General features: G+C 35.9%; 1 long non-coding RNA gene across 3 annotated transcripts in view; it reads right to left on the bottom strand.

Moving 5' to 3' along the window:
• LOC137860494 (uncharacterized) overlaps positions 1–14,970 on the bottom strand; it is a 565,043-nt gene that overhangs the window by 224,511 nt on the left and 325,562 nt on the right. For all 3 annotated transcript variants that reach the window (XR_011098942.1, XR_011098943.1, XR_011098944.1), the window contains exon 7: positions 10,716–10,818. This is a non-coding gene — a long non-coding RNA (uncharacterized lncRNA). The remainder of the gene's footprint in view (positions 1–10,715; positions 10,819–14,970) is intronic.

Here is a 14,970-nt window from a genome sequence, read left to right as displayed (position 1 = left end):
GAGGTTGATTTTCAAAAAGCCCAGAAACTCTGCATGTAGCCCAGCTTCTTTTCCTGCTAGTGAATAGTAATGTTAACTCAGGAATAAAATGTGCTCCTACAGTGACACGTGGGGGATAGACTCAGCAAGCACAGATTTTTTTTTATTTTATTTTATTTCTAAAATAAACTAATTTTCAGAAATAAAGATTCTGCAGAAGGTCCTTCCCTATATCTGTTTTATATTGATAGGCTCCATTTCTTGTCAACGAAAAAGGCAGCTACTTGGAGCTACACTGCATTCTGTGGGCTAGGATCTGCTCCATTTTTCTTTCCTCTTATGACTAACCTATAGTTACAACCCTGTGCTTCCTTGGGCACAGTCATGTGTTGTACCCAGGAAGTTCAGTTGATTCTCATTGTCCTGGTTTCAGTTAGCACAGAATTAATTTTCTTCCTAGTAGCTGGTGGAATGCTGTGTTTTGGCTTAGGATGAGAAGAGTGCTGATAACATGCTGATGTTTTAATTGTTGCAGAGCAGTGCTTATACTAAGCCAAGGACATCTCAGTCTTTTGCTCTGTCCTGCCAACGGGCAGGCTGGGGGTGCAGTAAGAGCTGGGAGGGAACAGACCCAGGACAGGTGACCCAAACTAGCCAAAGGGGTATTCCATACCATCTGACGTCATGCTAAACAATATATAGGGGTGGCTAGCTGGGGGGAGGGGGCCGGACTGCTCGGGGTTAGGCTGGGCATCGGTCAGCGGGTGGTGAGCAATTGCATTGTGCATCACTTGTTTGTACATACTATTATTACTTTCCTATTATCACCATTGTATTATTATTGTTATTATTTTATTATTATTTTGTTATTATTATTTTCCTGTCTTATTAAACTGTCTTTATCTCAACTCACGGGCTTCACTTTCCATTTCTCTCCCCCGTCCCAGAGAGGGAGGGGGGAGGGTGAGCGAACGGCTGCGTGGTGTTTAGCTGCCGGCCGGGTTAAACCACGACACTCATTTACTTTCTTAACCTTCAGGTCCTACATAATTTCCTAACTTCTAATATCCTCGGAAGAACTTCAATCTCCTGACTAGAAAACAAAGTCTCAGTTCCATTTCACATTGTAACATTGCTTCTGTCCATTTAATCCAATACGTTTCCTACTGTCGATCCCCTACCTCAACTGTTCAACCCTTTTATTCTAGTTTTTAAACCTGACCATTGCAGTTAGCAATTCCCATGTGTTCAACATATCTAATTTCCATCTCCTTTTGCCCCACGCAATGTTGTGTTTAACAACTTACCATAGTCAAAAAAAAAAACAACCACTATGTATATATGGAACCAAGAATTTACTGTTAATCCAATCTTTTTTATTTCTTTCTGTTTGTTTGTTTCATTTTAACAGCCTAAGAGGCAAAACTATTTAAGTAATATGGAAAACTCTCATTAATAAAACTGGTAAAACAGTTTTATGAAATCTTCTTAGTATCTACACCCTTCTCTGGTGCTACACTTGCCCCCCCAGTATCCCCTGGGTCCTGCAGGAGGCTGGTCAGTCGGGGCAGAGGTGGGGAAGGGCCTTCACCCAACCAGCTGCACAGGGCCCTTGCCTGCTCCCTTTAGCTGGGGGCCGGGGCATAGTGACTCCAAGCCACTGTGATGTCCTTACCCCCAGGCCACCAGCCCTTTCTCAGCCCTGGCAGTCACCTGAAGCTGAAGCTGCATCTGGGGAGCCCAGAGGCACGAGGCCGCTGGACATGGGGAAAACAGACGCAGGAAGTGTAGGCCAGGTATGGCTCTCTGCCAGAGTAAAAGAAGGCCCGGTATGCACCAGCAGTGGCAAAAATCACATTTCTGAGCCATGCTAAGACCTTCTCAAATGACATTCTGCTTTATTAGGACTGTTTCATTTTCCCTGGCCTCACAAAGTTACTCATTTATGGCTTTACCCATGCTTCCTTCTGTCCCCCAAGAAACAATCCCATCTTTCTAAATATTTTCCTACTGTTTAATGTAGCTATGAATTCTGCAATGTTGAAGGTAAAAGCAGAAAGAAACAGCTGGATTATCACTTTGGCAGTTCCTTTTTGCACGGTCACTTTGCTCTCACTGTGGAAAGAGAGTAAATGATGGCTATTACTATTTTAATGAATAAGCCCCCAGTGAGCATATAATCACTATTCCAAAAATAAAAGGGTAAATTCTTATGCTTATTTTGGATATTTGTTTTCATTTTAACTGAATGCTCTTTTATATTCTACCATTTTTTACTAGGAGGGCACATATTTATTTTTTAAAAACTAAAGCAGAATGTTCCCTAATAACATAAAATCCAAACCACAAACCCCATGCTTTTATAAATTGTAAAGTTGGACTTGTGGATCTTTCTGTCTTTGATTGTCATAAATTACACTATAGCAACCAGATGTGAATTAATGCTCACCATCTTGAAAATTTGTAATCAAGAAAAGAGAATGGAAAGAAAGATCAAGAAACTTTTCATGTAATTGTATGACATCAGTAGTTGCAGTTCAGTGACTCATCATCTGTCTATACTACCCGCTCTCCCAGAAAAAAAAAAGAAAGAAAAAAAAAGAGGAATCAAACTAAATATTTTACCTCAATAAGCTATTTCCATTAAACAAACAAACAAATCAAAAAAAAGAAAAAAAGAAAAAGGCAGAAAGCCAGAAGCAGAGCAAAAGTAACACATAGTGTAATAGTGTATAGAAAACAGCAACATTCTTCCTGAGGGAAAAATAGCAGTAGCTCTTTTAAGCACATGCTTTTGCATCACAAAGTGCTCTTAGAGGAAGCAGAAAGGAAATAAATCACTGCCTTTCACTTGAAACTAAGCCAGAAGTTGTGGAGCAGAGAACATTTGATTCTCCCCAAACACTGATCAGCATTCAAATTACAGGACAGCACTAGATGGAGTCTGACATAATCTTCCTTGAAAGGGGTACAGCGTGGAAACTTGTTTCACTGTGCAGATACTGGTCCAAGTTACTCACAGATGTAGACAAGATCAGTAATGTTCTTGCTCCTTGCCTGCATAGTTTGGGAATTTTCTTTCTATGTTTTAGGAAATTATTCAATTTATTTTGAACAGTGATACAACAAAGTTTTTATCTTTCATGTTTTATTTAGAATCAAGTTTAATATGGGCATGCTGGTAAAGACAAGTGTAACTCTCAAGAAACCAGCCCCAAATTCTCTACGATTCAATTATTTCCTAAGATAATAACCCATGGATTGAAAAAGTGAATCAAAAAGCAACAGCAAGCGGGCTCATGGCATATGGTTACAGGTGGCTGTGTGTAGCCTCTGAATGTTTGTCCTGGCCTCAGCTCCTCCAAACAGACAAAAAAATCAGTTGCTTATTTCTATCCTGTGCAGAGAAAGCTCAAAGGTCCTGGCCCTGGTGCTTTTGCTACTGAGTGAGATTCAGTTCCTGCTGAAGTGAATGCTAAAATTCTTATCAACGTCAATACAGCCATGATTTCACCCAACAATTTCATCATAATACTTCAGGCTAGCAATTCTGAAAAAGGACCTTATGCGGGTGCTGCAGCTCCATTAGTGAATTACAGCCATCAAAACTGTTTAATAATTTTAATAATAGCTTTTACTAGGCTATGCATTGAAACTATGTTACTATGTTTCTTAGAATACTGATTTAGAGAAGCAATACTCCTAACAAGAAGGTGAAACAAGATTGGGGTACATAGAGACATATCTGCTCTGGATGCATTGTCTCAAAACACCCACAGCCCTGACAGGGCATCTCTGTGCATAGAAATGATTTACCTTTGACAGACTTTAATCAAGAATAATACTCAAGCTCTAGCAAGAAAATCAGGCAGGTACCAGATTACCCTCTAATTAAAAAGATGAGGTCAAATACTTAAAATTAATTAATACCTTAAACCCTTGGGTTTAATCTCCAGACAGGGACTCTATAAGGGAATCACTAGATACATAAATTAACTTTCAAAAGAACAACATTAGTGTATAGCAGTTCATTTGCTTTACAACATTACTTCCAGAAATTCATATTTAGCACCCATATACATATTGGCACACATTACACTGATTAGTAATTAAAATATGATTATTAAGGTTACAGTGCTAAACTGTGAGAAATTAGGCACATTAAAGCTGAGTATGAGACCTTGCTCAGCTTCATTGCACAAACATATTATGAATCAGTTTTCAGCAACAAGAACAGGGCAAACCTGCCAGTTGTAACATCCAGTTTCAGTCTCCCCTTCACTGTTGACTTACAGTCTTCACTTTCTCCTTCTCCCCAACTCTCCATTCCCTGCCAATCCAATATTGCAGCCTGCTCTCTGGGCAAATGCAATCCCAGTCTAACTCAAAGCTTTCCTTCTCCCAGACACGAAGCCTTGTTTCCACAGCAATTGTGGCAACAAGTTCTTCTGGTATCTGGAAACTGACACCATCATCATACAATTCCGAGGAAAGTAAATCCCTGCATTCACAGATCTGGAGGTTCAGACCTCCATAAGTAAAGGGTCTAATGGGAAGGAAGGTCCTTCTCAAAGCTGGAACATGCTCAATGCAGAGAATATTCAAGGAACTCAGTTTCCAAATCTGATTATTTCTCCTAGTCTTACAGTACTCACATATTTTCAAACACTCCAAGCCTGGCAAAAGTCAGATATTCTTTTAAAGAAATGGTGAAAGGCACATATCAGAGGCACATAGGATGAATTTTAAGTGTCCATATTTAGGACTCCTCAAAGAATACTTTGCCAAAATGCCTTAAGAAGGCTAATGTGATGGCTTTATTGTTTCCTTAAAAATAAATAAATAAATCTACCAACAAATGTCCCTACAAATAACAACAGTTTGGCGTACCGTACTGTCTCAGATAATGGCTCCATTCTGACATCTTAATAAGACACAGAACTGCTATCCCACCTGTATTACACTTAGGAAATTTTTCTTAAATTACACGATGTACTATCTGGTTTACATTTCCACAGAACCTCAATGGGTTGCAATACAGCTTATTACCAACCTTCTATTCAGTTTAGTAACAGAAACACTAATATCTGCCAAAGAGACTCATGCAAAGACTCAGCAGAGTGCAGCAAAAGCATCTTCTTTCAAAATGAATGCAAGCAAATTAACCACCCTTTCCTGCTTAATTCTACTTGAGTTCACCTGGGGAGACATAAATGCATGAGAACACATTAAATGAAGTTACCACTGAGGGAATTTCACTACTAGATTTTTCTTTTATAAGTAGAGAAGAAAAAACTCAGCAGAGGATCAAGATCAATAATGCTAGGGACATCTTCTGCCCAAGCACTTAACTTTAAAAGTACCTCGTTTGTGTGTATAGATGTATATGTATATAAATATATATATTGGTATTATTTAACAATATTAGTGTTTCCTATTCACAGATGAAATTTATTCATTTTCTAAGGTATAGGAATTTATGTGCTTCACTGATGAAAATAAACAATATTAGCATGCATGTTTTATCAGTTCAAAAAGTAAATAGATATTTATCTAGCAATACAGAGATGCTCTGATTGGAAGAACAGCTAGAACTTCTCAGTCAGCTTTTTTTTCATCCACAGTAAAGAGTTTATTTTAATTGTCCTTTATATGACCACCAGAAGGCATGTACTGTTGATTTTCTGTTACTTAATAACTAATTTTAATTTTTTTTTTTTTTTTTTTTAAGGGCCAATACCTGAAGTATACCTCAAGAATACCTCAAGAGGTAGGTGCTGTCTCCAGATGAGTATGCAGGGCAGTAAAGAAATTCATAGTCAAACCAACCTGAGATGACTTGAAAACAAACAAACTTTAAATAAACTAGCTTCAGATTAGTCTATTTTAATTGTAATGAATAAGCTTGTCTAGTTTTGCTGACACATAGATTTACTTCACGAGGCAAAAGGTTTTTACAACAAGATTCAAGAGAGAACTTAAGTTCAGAAATGTTTAAAAGACGAAAACATTAACCTGCAGCCTGAGTTAGGAGTAAATTCCAGCATTAGTACCCTGATTTAGCATTCTGAATCAGGCTGATAGAAACATTAAGGAGGCTCCAACTGGTAATAATGAATGCAATCAAGCTATCTCCGAGAATTATGTTTATAAATAAATGCCAATTACATGATTAGAACATCATGGTGAACTTACTTATTTAATGTCAATGTCACCACTTGATTATGAATACAACTAAGTTTTCATTATTTTTTTATGTAACTGTTACACATACTTTATAGACAGTATGGCACTATCAAATTAAGAATCAAATAATTGCCTCGGGATAAGATACTTAAATTATGACACCTCAATTTGGTTAAAAAAACTTATATATTTGAACAGTATTTTAAATATTTTGTAATGTGCAGTCTCAATAGAATATAATTTGAAAATACTGCAATGCTTGCTTTGTTAGGCAATTAGAAACAATTTCTAAGGGCTTCAGTTTGCTATTGCTGAGCATGTGTGGCTTTTAAGTGCCAACTGGTGGCATTATATCCAGTCAATCAATGCATCCTGACACAGTGGCCTAACAGTTTGTTTTGCTGGCAACCAGAGCTCTCAATCTGAGATCACTAATATTCAAGTGCATTTGACTGCAACAAGCTATCACAGGTATAACTTCATAATCTTTCTAAACGTGCGGTATTTTAGCATTGTCCTGTTCAGGTTTTCTCTTGCATAACTCTCAGAATACGCTACAGAAGAGATTAGCCTTCTAGGAAAAAAAAAAAAAAAAAAAAAAAAAAAAAAAAAAAAGTGGACATTCTACTGTATTTTATTTTATTCACATTGATAAAAAAATAATGCTCAAGAAAGCTACTGGAAATTTTCTAAACTTCCTCTAAATGAAAGACTCAGCTAAAGAGAAATGGAATGATTAAATAGACAATATTTACCTAAAATCAGGGAATAGAACTATTTCAGTTCCTCCCTAAAAATAACAAAATTCCTTTATTAGAAAAAAATGAGAGGCAACTCTTAAAAAAGTCTACAGTTTAAATGTCAGAAGCCACCAGGGATGCCTTCAGAGAGCATGGTGCCTGAAGCAGTCTAGACAGCAATGACCCATGGGTCAGAAAATGGTAAGTATTTTAAGCAGGGATATTTGTTAAATTCAAAGCATTTGAATTTTATTTCACTTCCAAGTAAAAATGGTAATAGAAATACATCCTTTCATGTCACTTAGGTAGGAAATATATCTAGTCATCTCTCTTTTATTTAATCAGGGGAATCCATAGGCTCAGGACTCCGCCACCTGCTGTCTGAAAAGAAGTCAGAAGCATGATCTAGTGAGACAGAACTGAGGAAAATTTTGGAGACAAGAGCAAACAAAACTTTCCATTATTTCATGTTTGAGTAGCAGAAAAATCTACCTGTGCCAAATGGGACAAAAACATTTTGAAGCTGTGGAGTCCTTACCTGAGGGAATCATCATAGGAGAACACAATTTCAGATAATATGATATTGCCCGTGCAAGCTGAGACGCAAATATTAAAAACTATTTCTCCAAATAACATACAATGGGGACTTCAAGGTTTGAAAGCTTTTTAAGAAAGCTTGTATTATGACTATTATCTGATTATTAGGCCATCCATGTTGGAACAGTAACAACAACAGAGCATAAAGGAACAATATTATGCCATGGGAGCAGTGTGAATGAATGACGGACTGCATAATATTCCCTTAAAACAGTTCTCTATAGCTAATTCTCTACCGTACAGACAAAAACAGTACAAAATTAAACAAAAAAGAAGCTAATATTTGTCATGACTGACAGGAGTTTGGAGTACCCAGATGCTAAAACAAACCATTACTGGATAAAAGATGCTGGCTACATTTCAACATTCCAGTATTCTGGAGAGTACTTAAACAAATATATATGTTAAATGCCTACCTATTCTTAAAAGTATTTACTGAAAGTGCTCCTAACACTAAACTAACACATGGCAAATTAAGACAAAAATATCATTAAGCATGCATTTGTTGAAATAAATTAAGAAGAGCACATTTTGATACAGTTTCCTTAATTTTTCCTTTATTTTTCTTGAGGTTTAGCGGAACAATTATCATTACTTTCTTAGAATACACATCACTGGAAACAACCAAGTTGTTTTCTTATACTGAGATTTTGTCTTGCCAATAGAAGTATTGCTCCATGTTTCTGCCAATACATTCCTCAATGAACCCTCATTTGCTGAGAGAAATGCACTGAAATGCTTTTGTTATATATCACTGCAACAAAGAGAAAGAATCATCATAATCTTTTGAAATATGTTGTTGTTATGAAATGTTTTAAGAAACAGTGCTTGACTCAGTTTAAACAGACTAATTTGCACTTTTAAGAACCTGACAAAATAGAATGTAATTTATAAAGAGGACAAAAGGGAAGCCCCTGTCCATTTATTTGTCTCATGGTAAGAAACAACTTATCATAGGAGGTTCTGAGACATAGTACACCACATGAACCAGTGGAGAATGAAGATGAATACTATCTGCAAGATGACTTAACATTTATTAAAAAGATCTGTCTTTTTATTTTTTATATACTCTTAGTTATTAGTGTACAATGTGTCAGAGAGTAACATCATCCCTTCAAGCAGTAGATAATCAGGTAAAATAATGTGTTCATTTTCAGATTCTATAGGAAACCTTCCTAGAATGTATGTCTAATAATTTTCTGGCATACCAGAACTCTAGGGAATAGATAGACTTTATTGCTTGCCTGTGGTCATTTCACCTGGTCAGGATTATCGAATTTAATACCTTGTCACATGGCAGGGTTGACCTTGAGTGGTTTCTCAGTCACAATTAAGGTTGCCTTTGCTTGCAAAAACATTAAAGTGAAATGTAAAATGCAGCATCTGTTATTTGCATTTAAACTCTTGTGGGAAGTAAGAAACCTCTAACAAAAAATATTCCTGGATGCTAATGTGTTTATACAATTAGGAGTTCATACACTTATAAACAAACACAGCATACTTGTAAAAAAAAATAAAATAAAATTCAAGTTTAAAGGTATGAAAATAGTGAACAGTGAGAAAATATTAAAATATATTGAAATAATTTTCAGAGAGAAAAAGAGAATCATTAAGGTAGAATTAAAATCAGTGGGAAAAGAATAGCCTGAATAAAATAGATTTAATCATAAGGTTGATTGAGATGTTCATGAAAGTTGATAATGAGTGGCAATAAGATTTATAAGTAAATTAGGTATCATAAAAAGGTGTTAATTTTTAATGAGATGAGCTCTCATTAGAGACTGAAGAGAAATCCAGACTTTTAAAGTTTTACATTTCATTTATGAAGGTTTCAGAATTTGGGTTTGTGCCTCTGTCACTTTTATAAAACTTTTTTTTTTTTTTTTTGTGATTTCAAGGATGTCTCCTGGCTCTGTAAGTTTGCAAAATAGTCAACAAAAGGTAAGGCATTCCCTCTTGACATCTGTTATGTGTTTATACAATTAGGAGTTCATACACTTATAAACAAACACAGCATACTTGTAAAAAAAAAATAAAATAAAATTCAAGTTTAAAGGTATGAAAATAGTGAACATGCCTGCATGAAGAGAATTTTACTTCTTAAAGATGTGGATACTTTTTTCTGTATAATTTATTTGGACAGTAAAAGTTCTCAGATATGTACAACAATGCCGTTATTTTGCTGACCCAGATCCACGAGTAATTTGAGCATTTTTAAAAGCAAAACAACCAAAAAAAGTGTTCACTGCCCCATGCCTGTAAATCTCTTTCAAGAGGGTATTCAATGTTGTGAAATGCAAATCTACTGTATACACTTCCTGATGCCTAGACTCACTCAGACCTCTGAGTCTGTGAGGAATAGGAATTTAAGTACAACCTTGTTGGCACCGTTTCTTTATTACAGAAGAGTGTCCTGTGCCAGGCAATGGTCTGCAAGACGCTTCAAATATTCTGCATGATCCATCACAGAGCTGGAAGCTGTCATTTCCAGTACTATTAACCTACCACCACAGTCAGTGCTCGTACCTACCAAAAGAGTCTAAATCTCTTCTCTACATCCAGAACTATGGCAAATAAGAGTACAGATGCTCAATAAGTTGCTATAGCTGAAGAAGTTAATATGGAGCTGAGCTTCACTACTCAACTATAAGCACTTTTTCCTGTTCCCAGCCTTTTTTACTTAATCTCTCAATTCTTAATGCACACATACAGTCAGTTATTGTGGCCCAGCCAAAGTGACATAACTGGATGTGGATGAGAAACTGTAACTTCTCCTAGTCACTTTTCAGGAAATATGTCATAAATATAAAAACAAAAAGAAGCTATAGCTTCCCATTCTGGAAGTTGAAGACCTCATCAACAAAATATTAGTTCCCATTATGCATCCTTCAACAAACAAGTAAGAAATATATAAGAAAATCAGAAGAAAAACAAACACAACCCAAGGAATAAAAGAGATCGTTGACAAAATAAAAAATAAAAAATCCTGTTACATACTCTCTAAGACAATGATAATAATTATAGTCATTATAGCCATAAGAAAGGAGCAAGAACATAAAATCTTGGTGGTCAGAATATGACTGTGCTGAAAGTGGGTGGCCAAAGACTAGCACTATACATAGAAGGTGCCATAACACAACATTCATCTGCCTCTCCCCCAGACCCTAGAGCTGGACAGACAAACAGCAGTTATTAGTGTATATCAGTACTCACAGCAGTGCAGAATGATACATGAGAAATAATGCATTTGTAGCTCATCTCCTCAGTAGGGATGGAGAAGGGCCTGGACAGAGCTTTCTTCACATATTGCAATGGACTGCAGGAGGGAAAACCAGAAAACATTACGTTAACATTCTGAAGAGAGATGCATAATGGGATTTACAATGTAGGCAATTCATGCAACATGTAATACATATATGTAAATATAATTGCTAAATCAGATAGAAAAATAACATTTGCCAATTAACTTGGGCCTATTCCTGCAACATCTGTAGTACTGTTACAAACTTGGCTTTGAAGTCACAGTGTATGTAGTGAGAATATCAATAGATCTCAGCACTCTGTACAATGGTATATCCACCTTATTTTTCTACAAAGATAAAAGATATTGTAAAGCATTAACAAAACCTATAAAAGTTTTAAAGAGACATATTGTGAAAACACTTTATTATTATTATTCAGTAAAAAATCTTCACCATTTAAATTGGATTTAAGAAACAAATTACTGTCTTTACCAAACTGCTGACTCTCTTTACCATATCCCGGTCTTATGCACATTAGCTATTTTCTGATATTAACATGCTATGCTGTTTCACTACCTATTGCAGTGTCAATACTAGTGTCTGTATTCTGGTGTTAAATGAAGACATTTCCTCAAAAAAACAGTATCTGTGGTTATTATTATTACCAGATTAACCTAAAGCATTGCACAATTGGTTTACAGGCCTAGTTACTATTATTAGTAGACTTAAAGGTATCCTGTTCAAATGTTCCATCAAGCTCTACTAAAACTACTTGTCAAAATACATGCAAATACGCATGCAGATTTGCATGGCTGAAGATAACATGTCTGTCTTGAAGCATGCAGGTGTCAGGTTTTTCCGTAAGCATATGGCCAACTGGGTGCATCAGAAACATTAGTCAAAACAGAAATACCTGGATATATGTAGCATATTACATATATTAAATCTTTGTAATATGGCTGTATTAATTAAGTGTAACACTAGCCATAGATATATTGTATTCTGTGGTAGTCCTTCACAGAGGAACCACTGAAACATAATCTCCCACATGCAATGCAAGATGAAGAGTTAGTAGGTTTGGCATCAATTTTCTGTCTTTATTTCCTTTTTTTTTTTTTTTTTTCCCTGACTTATCTATACACTAAGGCATACATCAACCTCAAACAGAAAAAAAATATATTATTAGAGTCAACCAAAGTAAAGCACAACAAACACAGTTTTATTTTTAGATGTAGAAGGAAGGTTGATATAGAGTGCACAGAAAATTAATTTTATGAATACAATCTATGAAGGTAAATTTTACATTTTAAAACTAAGCTATCTGACTCTTAGTCTGCATGAGGCACGACTGTGCACTAGGACTATGATGAGAACAAACACCGAACAGCAAAGGTGACCTTTATCACAGCCCTTCAAAATTCCATCACAGAAGAGGACTAGATCAAAGAGCAAAATCTAAGTCATGCAAAGTATGGCTGTTCTTTTTTCTCTTCTACTTCTACAGTAAATAGTATTGGCCTCTATATATTCATCTTATTGATCTTTTAATGATATGCACAGAAAAGTAATTCCCCAATGTTCACTCTGTCACTGTGACTAATCATTTTCTTCCTTCTCTAGATTTTACACCTTGAGGAAACAGTTGCATCAACGATGCTTTCCATTAAACTGCACCACAGATGTCGAGGTACACATTAATGGCCGGGTAAACCTTATAAGTAGTAATAATTCCATTTAAAACAATAATCAATAAGAATCTGGAAATAGAGTATAAATTTGACTATTTTAAGTAATCTCCTGCACCCATATAAATTGCAATACTAACTTATTCATCTCATTTTTTTCCTAAGTTCTTAAATGAATTGTTTGTTTTATGCCTTCATTCTTATGGGTCATTTCAATGATCATACAAATGTAGCTGTAAAACTGGATCTATAAGGAAGGTGTCAGATTTTCACAATATGAAAAGCTATAGCTTTTTTTGGATGTTGTGCTTCAGTAAAAAGTAAGCCGAAATGAAATTTGAAGTATGGTGTACTTCCTTAAAAGTAAACTATGTGGGAGGCTGCCTGAAAAGTAGCATGTTTCCAGATTATTGGAATATGCTCAGTTTTATTCTAGGATACTGAAAGGATTGGCCAAAACAATTTATCAGTTGTTTATAGTCATCTCTGGGGACTAGAGATGACTAGAAGATGGAAAGTGGGTGAACAAAGCGCCTGTATTAAAAAAGACAGAGAAGGAGAAAGAAAGAAAAAAAAAAAAAAAAAAGAGAGAAATTATGGGCCAGAGAGCTAACTTCAGTTCTAAAATTTCTGCAATAAATTTTCCATCTACTTGTAACCATTCAGAAATTAGCACCAAAAAAAAAAAAAAAAGAAAAAAGAAAAAAAAAAAAAAGCAAGAGTATAGATCTGTAAACACCTAAGTCAAACCAAATTCGAAATTTAATTTCCTTCTGCAACATGGTAGTGGAGCTTCTACATTTAAAAGACAGGAAATGAACCTTCTTACATCCTGATTTTATGAAAGTTTTAACAGCATCTCACTTGACATTAGCATAAACACTTTGCAAGCACACTGGTAAAACAGGTAAAACAGCAAAAATGCAGGTGCAAAAATTGGCTGAATAACTTTATTCTGAAACTAGTTTTTCATAGTTTGTTAACCAAAGACAAAGGAGGCTGACCTGTCAGAAATTCACGTGGCTTGGGATTTGTCCAGCCTTTTTATTAATAATACTATTGACTTAGACAAGAGTGTATTTGCCAAAGCTGAGGATGGCATGAAATTGGGAAGGACTGCAAGGATGCAGTAGAATTCCAAATTATCTTTACAAACTGAAGATTTGTGTAAACTGGGGGGGGGAAAAAAAAAATGAAGAGGTGTAAAATATAATATATGAAAAGGAACATCAGCTGCACTAACCCAAGATGAGAAGTGACTATTTAGACCACTTCTCCTAAATAAATAAATAAATAAATAAATAATAGAAGGAATTGGAATTGATCACATGCTGATATGAATGAAAAAAAAAAAGCCATAAACATCATGTTGTTTAGACCTAATCCAATGAATGTCTAAAAGCAGAACAGCTGAGAAACATAGATCAGTGTATTTCTGGTCTCAAAAACATTTCTCAGTCTAATGTGAGTACAGCCCTTCAAGAAAGAAGCCTAAACAGAAAGATGAGAATACAAATGACTTAAGATGTAGAAAACACAACATATAAACAACAGTAAAAGAAGTAGGAACCCTGAAAGTTAAGAGTAGGAGAGGGAATGACAATCCCAACCCTTAGAACTTTTTTTTTTTTTTCGTATGTACTGTCGCTTCCACTGGAGCTCAATCATGGGTTTCCTGTGCATCTAAGTCAGTCTCCCAGCAGGTCAGCCTCTCCTGAATATCATGATGGATCATTCTTGCATTTGGCAGAGGTCGTTCTTAAAGACCTGCCTACTTTCATAAGCTCCTTCACCTTTCAGAGGTGCCTCTTATAAGATCCCACTTTCTAATTCCCTGAGTAAGCCAAAGCCTGCCTGCCTGAAGTGCAGGGTCTGTACTAAGGATCTTGAGCTCCACTATTTCCTGATAACTGTAACCAAGGTCACAACCAATTATTACAGCCAGTTCTCCCTAGAATAGCTATAACTGACCCTGCCTCAGAACGAAGTGAAGAATCAAGTGACCTCTCATATTTTCTGAGTTTCTGTGAGTCAGGAGTGTAATACATGAATACATCAGGAGTATTCGAAGGCTCTTCCTATGATCACAGAAGCCTTGATTGTGGCATAAAGGCATGAACAACAGATTTATGCTGGCATTCTGTTAGGGAGCATTCTATCTGAATGACAGTGTTCACATGATCTCAAACCTGCAGCATCTGTATACTGCTGTTCTATTTTGAGTTATGAAGCTCAAACACTAAGAGTAACTTGCTAACCTCTGTTGCCAAGTACGGAGAGCTCAGCTTGGGTGTCTGTAAGATATTCATCTTTTCCCATTTTTTAAAGGGAACTGTGAAGTTCTACTTTAATCACATGTAGGCTAACAAAGAAGTGAGAAAGTTGTTGTTTCTGGTATGCTTTCTAATGTCTGTACCTAGCCCAAAGAAATACCTTAGTAGTAAATATAAATGTTCTCTTTACTGTCATAAATCACTGTACAGGAGTCCTTAAAGTATTTGTAAGGAGAAACAAGGACAGCACTGGTGAGTACTCGTGAAA

The sequence above is a fragment of the Anas acuta genome, chromosome 8, assembly GCF_963932015.1.
Source record: "Anas acuta chromosome 8, bAnaAcu1.1, whole genome shotgun sequence".
NCBI lineage: Eukaryota > Metazoa > Chordata > Aves > Anseriformes > Anatidae > Anas > Anas acuta.
The sequence above is the reverse complement of the archived record's forward strand: the minus strand, read 5'-3'. Positions and strand labels throughout refer to the sequence as shown.